An 8,625-nucleotide genomic window follows, 5' to 3' on the forward strand; every position below is an offset into this window, starting at 1 on the left:
CCAAAACACATGTAGAGCTCATGCCCATATGTAGCACACAAAAATCATGGCAAAAATGAGAAATGCTCAATATCTGTTAAGAAAAAGGAACTAACATTATCAAGCACTCTTGCATCAACGATTTGGGCATCAAAATGGACTCAAACAAGCATGGCACAATGGAACAACATGAAGAGCACATCCAGATGAACATTTTGATATATCATGCATGCAAAATAGAGCTACGATGACAGAGTTATGATGCAATGAGCAGGGACTGAAAATAACGCAGAAAAATGACTTGGTGGATTTGTGGACCTCGGGTGAACAGTCTTCAACGGGGCGGTTTCAGATCTGGATCGGGCGGCGCGGTTCACGAGGATGGCCGGCTCACCGGAGAAGGATGCCGGAGATGGAGGGGACGACGGCCGGAGTACGGAGGAGAGCGGGGCGAGGTCGAGGTGGCCGGAGTGGGGTGCGGCGGATGGTGGCGGGGGACGGCGCGGGCGGCAACGGCCGGAGTGGGAGCCGGGGTGGGGAGCGGCGCCGGCGTAGTGGTGGCGCTCGGCCGGCGAGGACGCGGTCGCGGGCGGCTCGGGGAGCCCGCGACGAGCGGCGGCGCGGGGCAGCACTCGCGGGTGGTGGCGGCAACCGGATGGGCCCCGCGGGCCTGGCGCGCTGGGAGGAGAGAGAGGGCGACGTGGCGGCGGCGGATTCGTTGGGGACGGCGGGACGGACATGTCCGGCGCGGGGGCGGACGTGTCCGTCGGCACGAGGAGGTGGGATCTAGGGTTCATCCGCGAAAATTTCGGAGGAGATCACATATTTATAGGTACAGGGAGCTAGAAGAGTCCAAATGAGGTGCGGTTTTCGGCCACGCGATCGTGATCGAACGGCCAAGAGGATGGAGGGGGTTTGGATGGGTTTATGGGCTGACTTGGAGGGGTGTTGGGCTGCAACACTCACGAGGCCTTTATGGTTGCCAGGTTAACCGTGGGAGTATCAAACGAACTCCAAATGGCACGAAACTTGACAGGCGGTCTACCGGTGGTGTACCAAGGCCTCTTGGCAAATCTCGGTCCATTCCGAGAAATTTAAACACCCGCTCACGAAAAGAGGCAAAAGGGGACGTAGGAGTGTCGGATCGCGAAACGGACAACGGGGAAAATGCTCGGATGGATGAGACGAACATGTATGCAAATGCGATGCACATGATGACATGATATGAAATGCATGACACACAAACAAATGACAAGGCAACAACAGCGAATAAGTGGAAGACACCTGGCGCAACAGTGTCGGGGCGGTACACTAAAATTGCAACTGAACAACAAACATGCATGGAAAAGATTCAAAAATTGCTAGACAAAAGCGATGACATGTTGGATGAGGAAATGAATCGAACTCAGTCCTTAATCAAAGACATCAAAAATCTTCGCATTAAGTAAGAGGAACCTGAAAGTCATCATGAAACCCTCTCAGGTACTCATGAGAAGCTTTCCTATAATTATCTTCAAAGGAAGCAAGATCTAGAGAAATTGAGAGCGTGTCATGAAGATCTTCAGAAGGAAAATGATTCACTACTCGCTCAACAGATCAGTTCCGCTCCGGAAGATTTTGTACCACCTTGCTTAAAATGTCTTGAGTGTGACAATGCTACCTCTGTTGCTAAATGTTCTACTGCTTCTGAAGTTACACTGTCTTCTACTGATGATGTGGTAACTAACCCCTCTTCTGAGGATACCACTATTATTGCTGATGAGAATGCCAGGTTGAAGACATTGCTAGAAACAGGCATGTACAAAAGCCTCAAAGGGCATTAGACACTATGTGATGTCCTCAAGAAATAGTTTCTGAACCGAAACCTAGGAAAGAGGGTGTTGGTTTTGAGAGGAAAATGAATGTTGATGGTTCTTACTGGAAGCCTGAGAAGTACCCCCAAAACCACATGGGTTGCTACAAAAGGTCCTTCAGTGGATCCATCCACCGTATCTGGGTTCAGTTGTGCTAACCCTATTATCATTGACGAGGCATTTGACTCAAACTATAAACTATTCAAGAATAAGAACGGTGAAGTGTTTGCCTGGTTTATTAGAACTAACTACAGGAATGGGTCACCTATGAAGAAGATCTGGGTTCCTAAAAGCTGTCTTGAGAAGCTTCCCATGAATGTCATCATGACACCACCAGGGGAGAAGACAAACCCCATATCAAAGGATTCATATGGCCCAAAGACTTCATATAGACGGAGGACCTCACAAGGTCACCCTAACACCAGTGTTTTGCAAGGAAACTATCATCAAACTCATGAGTATGAGTGTGTTTCTTCAAACCGCTATGTTCACAAAACAAAGAATTTTTCTGCATATTCTTTTGAGTACTATTCACCCCCTGCAAAACTACTTGCTAGGGCTCCAAAGCCAAAGTTCTTAGATGCTGCACTTAGACTCATTGCATCTAAGCCACCCCTTAAGTTGTGGGTGGTTAAGAAGAATTAGCTTCTCTTGCAGGGTCAGTTCTCCAGCCGAAAATCATTGACAATGCTGGGGACCCAAAACATCTTGTGGGACACAAGATCAAATGCCAAAATGGTCTTACCATTTATTTTGTCGCTAGATTTCTTGATGAACATCCCATCTTAACATCCAAGAATCTTAACTTTGATAGTATGCTTGTTCGTCAAATCTTTATGCTTCACAATACTCTAGAGAAGCCTATCCTACTAACTGCATTGTAGGGTACAACTCTGAAAGCTACTCACTACTTCACATCTCTATGGCTTCATCATTGTTGATGATTATTCAAGATATACATGGGTGCACATAATCCTCTACAAGACTGAAGTGCAGGATGTCTTCAGACGATTTGCCAATCGCACCATGACTAACCATGGCATCAAGATCAAGCACATCAGGAGTCACAATGGAACGGAATTCAAGAACACTTGCCTCAACACTTATCTTGATACGCTAGGCATCACTCATGAGCTCTTTGCTCCATACACACCTTAGCAGAATGGCATCATGGAGCGCAAGAACATGACCCTTATTGAGATGGCTCATACGATGCTTGATGAGTAGAAGACTCCAAGAAAATTTTGGCCTGAAGCCATTGATACTGTATGCCATATGGTCAACAAAGTTTATCTGCACAAATTTTTCAAGAAGACATCCTATGAACTACTCACTGGTAAGGAGCCAAACGTGAGCTATTTCAAAGTCTTCGGTGCTAGGTGTTGGATCAAGGATCCACATCACACTTCCAAATTTGCACCAAAAGCACATGAAGGTTTTATGCTTGGTTATGGAAAGGATTCGCACACCTACAGAGTCTTCAACCTCTTTCACTATAAAGTGGTTGAAACTTTGGATATGCGGTTCGATGAGACTAGCGGCTCGCAAAGAGAGCACCTGCCAAATGTGCTAGGTGAAGCTTCTCCTAGTGAATCTATGAAGCTAATGGGAACTAGAGAAATCATATCCACCGAGGAACAGGCTGGAAGAGGAAATTGTCATTCCAGCTCCTACTCAATGCGAAGACAATGTTGAGCCTGAAAGCAATGCTGAAGATGCAGACAATGATCAACAACAGCAAAATATTTGCCCCGTTCATCCTCGGGTTACTAATGTAGTTCGGATTGAGAACATTCATGATAGCATCAATGCACATGATCCTCTTACTCTTTCAATAGCTACGCAACTAGCAAACTTCTATGGGCACTTTGCATTTGTCTCCATAATTGAACCCAAGAAAGTTGATGAAGCCTTCATGGAACCTGAATGGTTTCAATCTATGCAAGAAGAGCTTCAACAATTTGAGCTCAACAATGTTTGGGAGCTAGTCAAACGTCCTGATCCTCGCTAGCACAACATCGTTGGCACCAAATGGATCTATCGCAACAAGCAAGATGAGCATGGACAAGTTGTCAGAAACAAAGCTCGTCTCATTGCTCAAGGTTACACATAAGTCGAGGGAATTTACTTTGATGAAACATTTGCTCCTATGGCTAGGCTTGAAGTCACCCGCATATTGCCAGCCTGTGTTAACCACAACCACATCCTCCTGTATCAAATGGATGTGAAGATAAAGCACATTCGAACCTGTCATCACTTTCTCAGAGACCATGTGTTGAAGGAATACATTGATATCATTCACGTCAACACTGAAGAGCAATTGGCAGATATCTTCACAAAGCCCTTGGATGAGAAAAGGTTTTGCAAGCTGTGGTGTGAGCTAAATATCTTAGAATCCTCGAATGTCCTATGAATGTACACACATCCTAACGCTTATGCATATAGATGACTTAGGTGCGCAACACACAAAGTAACGTATGTCTTCAATTCATGAAGACTTACACTTTGACTGTGAATACATTAATGTGGAAATTGACTTCGGAGCGCCATGATAATTGTGCACCATGTCTGGGTCTAATACTTCCTACACGGTGGGTAATGCCACCACCGATTTTTCTTGAAGATTTTTGTTTGGCGTCATACTGCATTATCTTCAAAGTTGGTTTGTCTTCAACTATGTTGATTTGGATCTTGTTGCTGTATATATATGTTCTATCCTCTACAGAATTCACTTATAGCTATGTCTTCAAGTTGCCATCTTCTGTACTAAGTGAATGCGATCGGACCCTTACCCTGTCTGTGCTTGTCTCTCCTACTCTCTCTAAATCTTCATATGTGTTCTATTAACACATGTCGATTGTCTTCACTGTGTCCTCGTCAGTCGAAGATCAAGAGATAAATGTTTAAAAGGCTTTTATTATTCTTATCCTTTTGCCTGAATCCGGAGAAGTCGGAACGACCACCCGACAAACCAGGCGCGTGTGGGGTCATGGAACAACACCTAAGTTGTTGCATGCGTGCCACGTGTAGCTCAAATGTGAACCGCCAGGGGTAGCTATGCAATTACACTGCACCACCTCTTCCTTATAAACACCCAGCCTCATGTGGTCATTAAAACTTACTTCCATCACTCTCTCGCTCAAACCCTGACGTCGTCACTAGTTTCCGTCGTTGCCGAAGACGAAGCACTTCGCTGCCGTGACTTCTCCATCATCGTCGTGAACAGAGTGAGAAAACATAGGATTTGTCTTCGTGTTTACTCAGTACTATTTCCTAGACTATGGCTTGGCTAGTGTAGTTTATCTTCCGCTGCATACAGTGTAGGTCATATTTGATTGTCTGTCTTCGAAGACATTGCCTGTCTTGAACACTTCCATAAAAATTGCCTATTCACCCCCCCTCTACTCGATAACTAGCAATTTCAGGTCTGTTACTGGTTGGGTTGTTCGAACCTCACGCTCTCAGCAGGTGCTTCTCAGGGACGTGGAGAAATACTCAGTCCCTCCTCCATAGACAACATCAGTTTGTCCATCCTCATGAGCTATTTCTTTACCTCGGTGACCTCTATGCAGATGCTCTCCACCTCTGCGTGGATGTTGTCCACCTTGTCGTACAAATTTTCCATATTTAGCTTCATGGTTGCAACTTCGGCTGCGTCAGCCTTGTCGTCTCCCTTCAATTTTGTCGTCAGAACTGAGATTTTACTCCAAAATTTTACCACAAGGACGAGTCTTGGAACCCTTGCTCAATCTCAGATCCCTACCGCCACTGGTAGTGCACATCCCGAGTCACAAAAATTTACCACCAGAGAGGAGTCTCGCTCGCAAACGCGCCTTCGCTACTCGAGTGCACTTGAACTTGTCTACCGCCGCCGATACATCGCCCAAGCTCTATACCGCGACCGAGGAACGTTGACATTTGATACCGATTTGTCAGATCCTATAGTGGATCAAACAACTAAGAACAAGATACACCCTAATTCAAACGACGATGAACTCCCAATTTGGATACCCTTCTATAAATTGGGGATAAGAACCAGGGTTCTCAGTTTACTCAATACATTGGACGCCTTCTCCCTCGCATGCATGTGAGATATAAAGGAGCTTACAACTAAGGGGAAAGGAGAAGAAAGAAAATAGTGACTAGCCGGTAATTAAGTACTCCCGCTGTCTCTATGTTCAATTTTGAACTGCAAAAAAGGCTTTATATTTAGAGACACGGGTAGTAACTCTTTAGGGTAAATGGTTGGTGGTTCAATCTGGACCGTCCATATCATATCTTCGCTCTTGACCATTGGATCTTCATTACTGTTGCTGAATCGGCATAGACCAGATAACTAAATTGTGACGCCCCTGATTCAATCATACACGCAAACATGTACGATCAAGATCAGGGACTCACGGGAAGATATCACAACACAACTCTAAACATAAATAAAGTCCTACAAACATCATATTACAAGCCAGGGGCCTCGAGGGCTTGAATGCAAGTGCTCGAACATAAACGAGTCAACAGAAGCAACAATATTTGGGTACAGATATAAGTTAAAAGTTGCCATAAGATGGCTAGCACAAACAAGGATACAGATCGAAGAGCCACAGGCCTCCTGCCTGGGATCCTCCTAACTACTCCTGGTCGGCGACAGCCTGAACGTAGTAGTAGGCACCCCCGGTGTAGTAGGGGTCATCACCGACGGTGGCGTCTGGCTCCTGGTCTCCAACGTCTTATTGTAGCAACCGGGTATCGAAGGGGAAAAGGGGGAAGAAAATCAATCATGAGTACTCATCCAAAGTACTCGCATGCAAGGATCTACACTACATATGCATTAGTATCAATGAAATGGGTAGTATCTGTGGACTGAACTGCAGAATGCCAGAATCAGAGGGGGAGAAGCTAGTCCTATCGAAGACTATGCTTCTGGCAGCCACCATCTTGAAGCATATAGAAGAGAGTAGCCGGTAAGTTCACCAAGTAACAACGTATAGCATAATCCTACCCAGCGATCCTCCCCTCATCGCCCTGTGGGAAAGCGATCACCGAGTTGTATCTGGCACTTGAAAGGGTGAGTTTTATTAAGTAGCTGGTTCTAGTTGTCATGAGGTGGAAATACAACTCCAGGTCATCATGTTACCATGGACACGGCTATTCAAATAGATCAATCTTCCCTGCAGGGGTGCACCACATTTCCCAACACGCTCGATACCTCTGGCCGGACACACTTTCCTGGGTCATGCCCGGCCTCGGAAGATCAACATGTTGCAGCCCTACCTAGGCCTAATAGAGAGGTCAGCACACCGGTCTAAATCCTAAGCGCACAGGGGTCTTGGGCCCATCGCCCTTTGCACTTGTCGATGTTCTGGGAACCAGGGTAACAAGACTTGCCTGCCTGTGGCCCATGACGTGGCTCCATGAACGGCCTCGTACAGCCCATCTACAAGAACATCAATGCAAGACCCTTGCGAGGGGCCAAGCCTCGTGAGGCGGATGACACAAAGACATCCGGAGGGAGCGGCCTCTCCAGGCGGCCTCCTGTGGAGCGGAGATTTCTATGCAGGCACCCAACCTCATGAGGTTGTGATGACACAAGCCATGACGACCAGGGCCAGGTAGGCGCTAGCGGGTGCAAAGGAGGTAGTTTCCTCTTTGGTACTAAGGAGGCAAGCACAGGCGTGGGGTCCCGAGGACTTAGGCAAATGTTTCCATTCCCATGCAACAAGACCAAGACCGTTAGGATGGTAGAACGGATGCCATCGCTGAGCCCGCCATAGTGTCATGACCAGAAGCTTTGCAGGTGAAGACCACCTTTCGTCAGGATAAGATGTACTACTTGTCCCCTTTCAAATTGTCCACTGTGGGATCCCTTCCCGCCTATGTTTTGGGGGAAGAGGACCGAGGCCACTATAAGTATAGGTTAGCCACAACCATAGCGGGGGCGCAACCTCATTGACTCATTCGCCCACTAGGGTAGACCTCGCGAGGTTGTTCATCCCTTGTACTAGTTCATCCTCAGCCCCTCGTGAGGCCAATCCACCACAAAGCAGGAGTAGGGTTTTACATGGCAAGGTGGCCCAAACCTAGGTAAACTACCGCTCCCATCTTCTTCCTTGTTCATCGGGCTAGGCCGTGGGGCAACGAGCTGGTTGGCTAGATAGGTTGAGTCCTTTGCACACGCCCTAGAGTTTGAACCTTTCTTGGGTCTATGGAGCCCTGAATCCAACATTTGGCGCGCCAGGTTGGGCGTGTCGAAGCTCTGCCTCTCTCATCAGCGGCGCTGCACCCACACTACGTGCCTCCCATGGTGGGCGCCGCTCCACCCGCCGGGCCGCTGGGTGATATTCGGAGATATCATGGGCCGCCGGGCCTTTTCCCTGCCTTGCGGTAGGTGCGGTGGCTACAAAAGTTCAGGCCGGCACTTCCCCCGCGGTACGACGGCATGGGGACCCCGCTGAGTTCCTCCAGTTCTATGAGCTGAACATCGAGGCGGCAGATGGCAACGATAAAGCCATGGCAAACTGGCCCCCCATGGCTCTCATGGGCGAACCATGCTCCTAGATGCTTAACCTCCCGGAGTCTTCGGTGGCCTCCTTGGAGGAGTTGTGTGATGTGTTCATCATACGCTTCGTGGCACCGGCACCCCATGTTGTTGTGGCCATTCTCGACGGGTCACGGGTGCCAGCCTCGAGCCGCCACATCAAGTAGCTCCTTCGGTAGGTGGGGGCCACCCAGCCACGGTAGGGGGCTCCTCTAGGCTGGGCACTGCCCGAGACCGACATCATCTTCGACTCCAGGGATC

The sequence above is a fragment of the Triticum aestivum genome, chromosome 4A (assembly GCF_018294505.1).
Source record: "Triticum aestivum cultivar Chinese Spring chromosome 4A, IWGSC CS RefSeq v2.1, whole genome shotgun sequence".
In the NCBI taxonomy this organism is placed as follows: Eukaryota; Viridiplantae; Streptophyta; class Magnoliopsida; order Poales; family Poaceae; genus Triticum; species Triticum aestivum.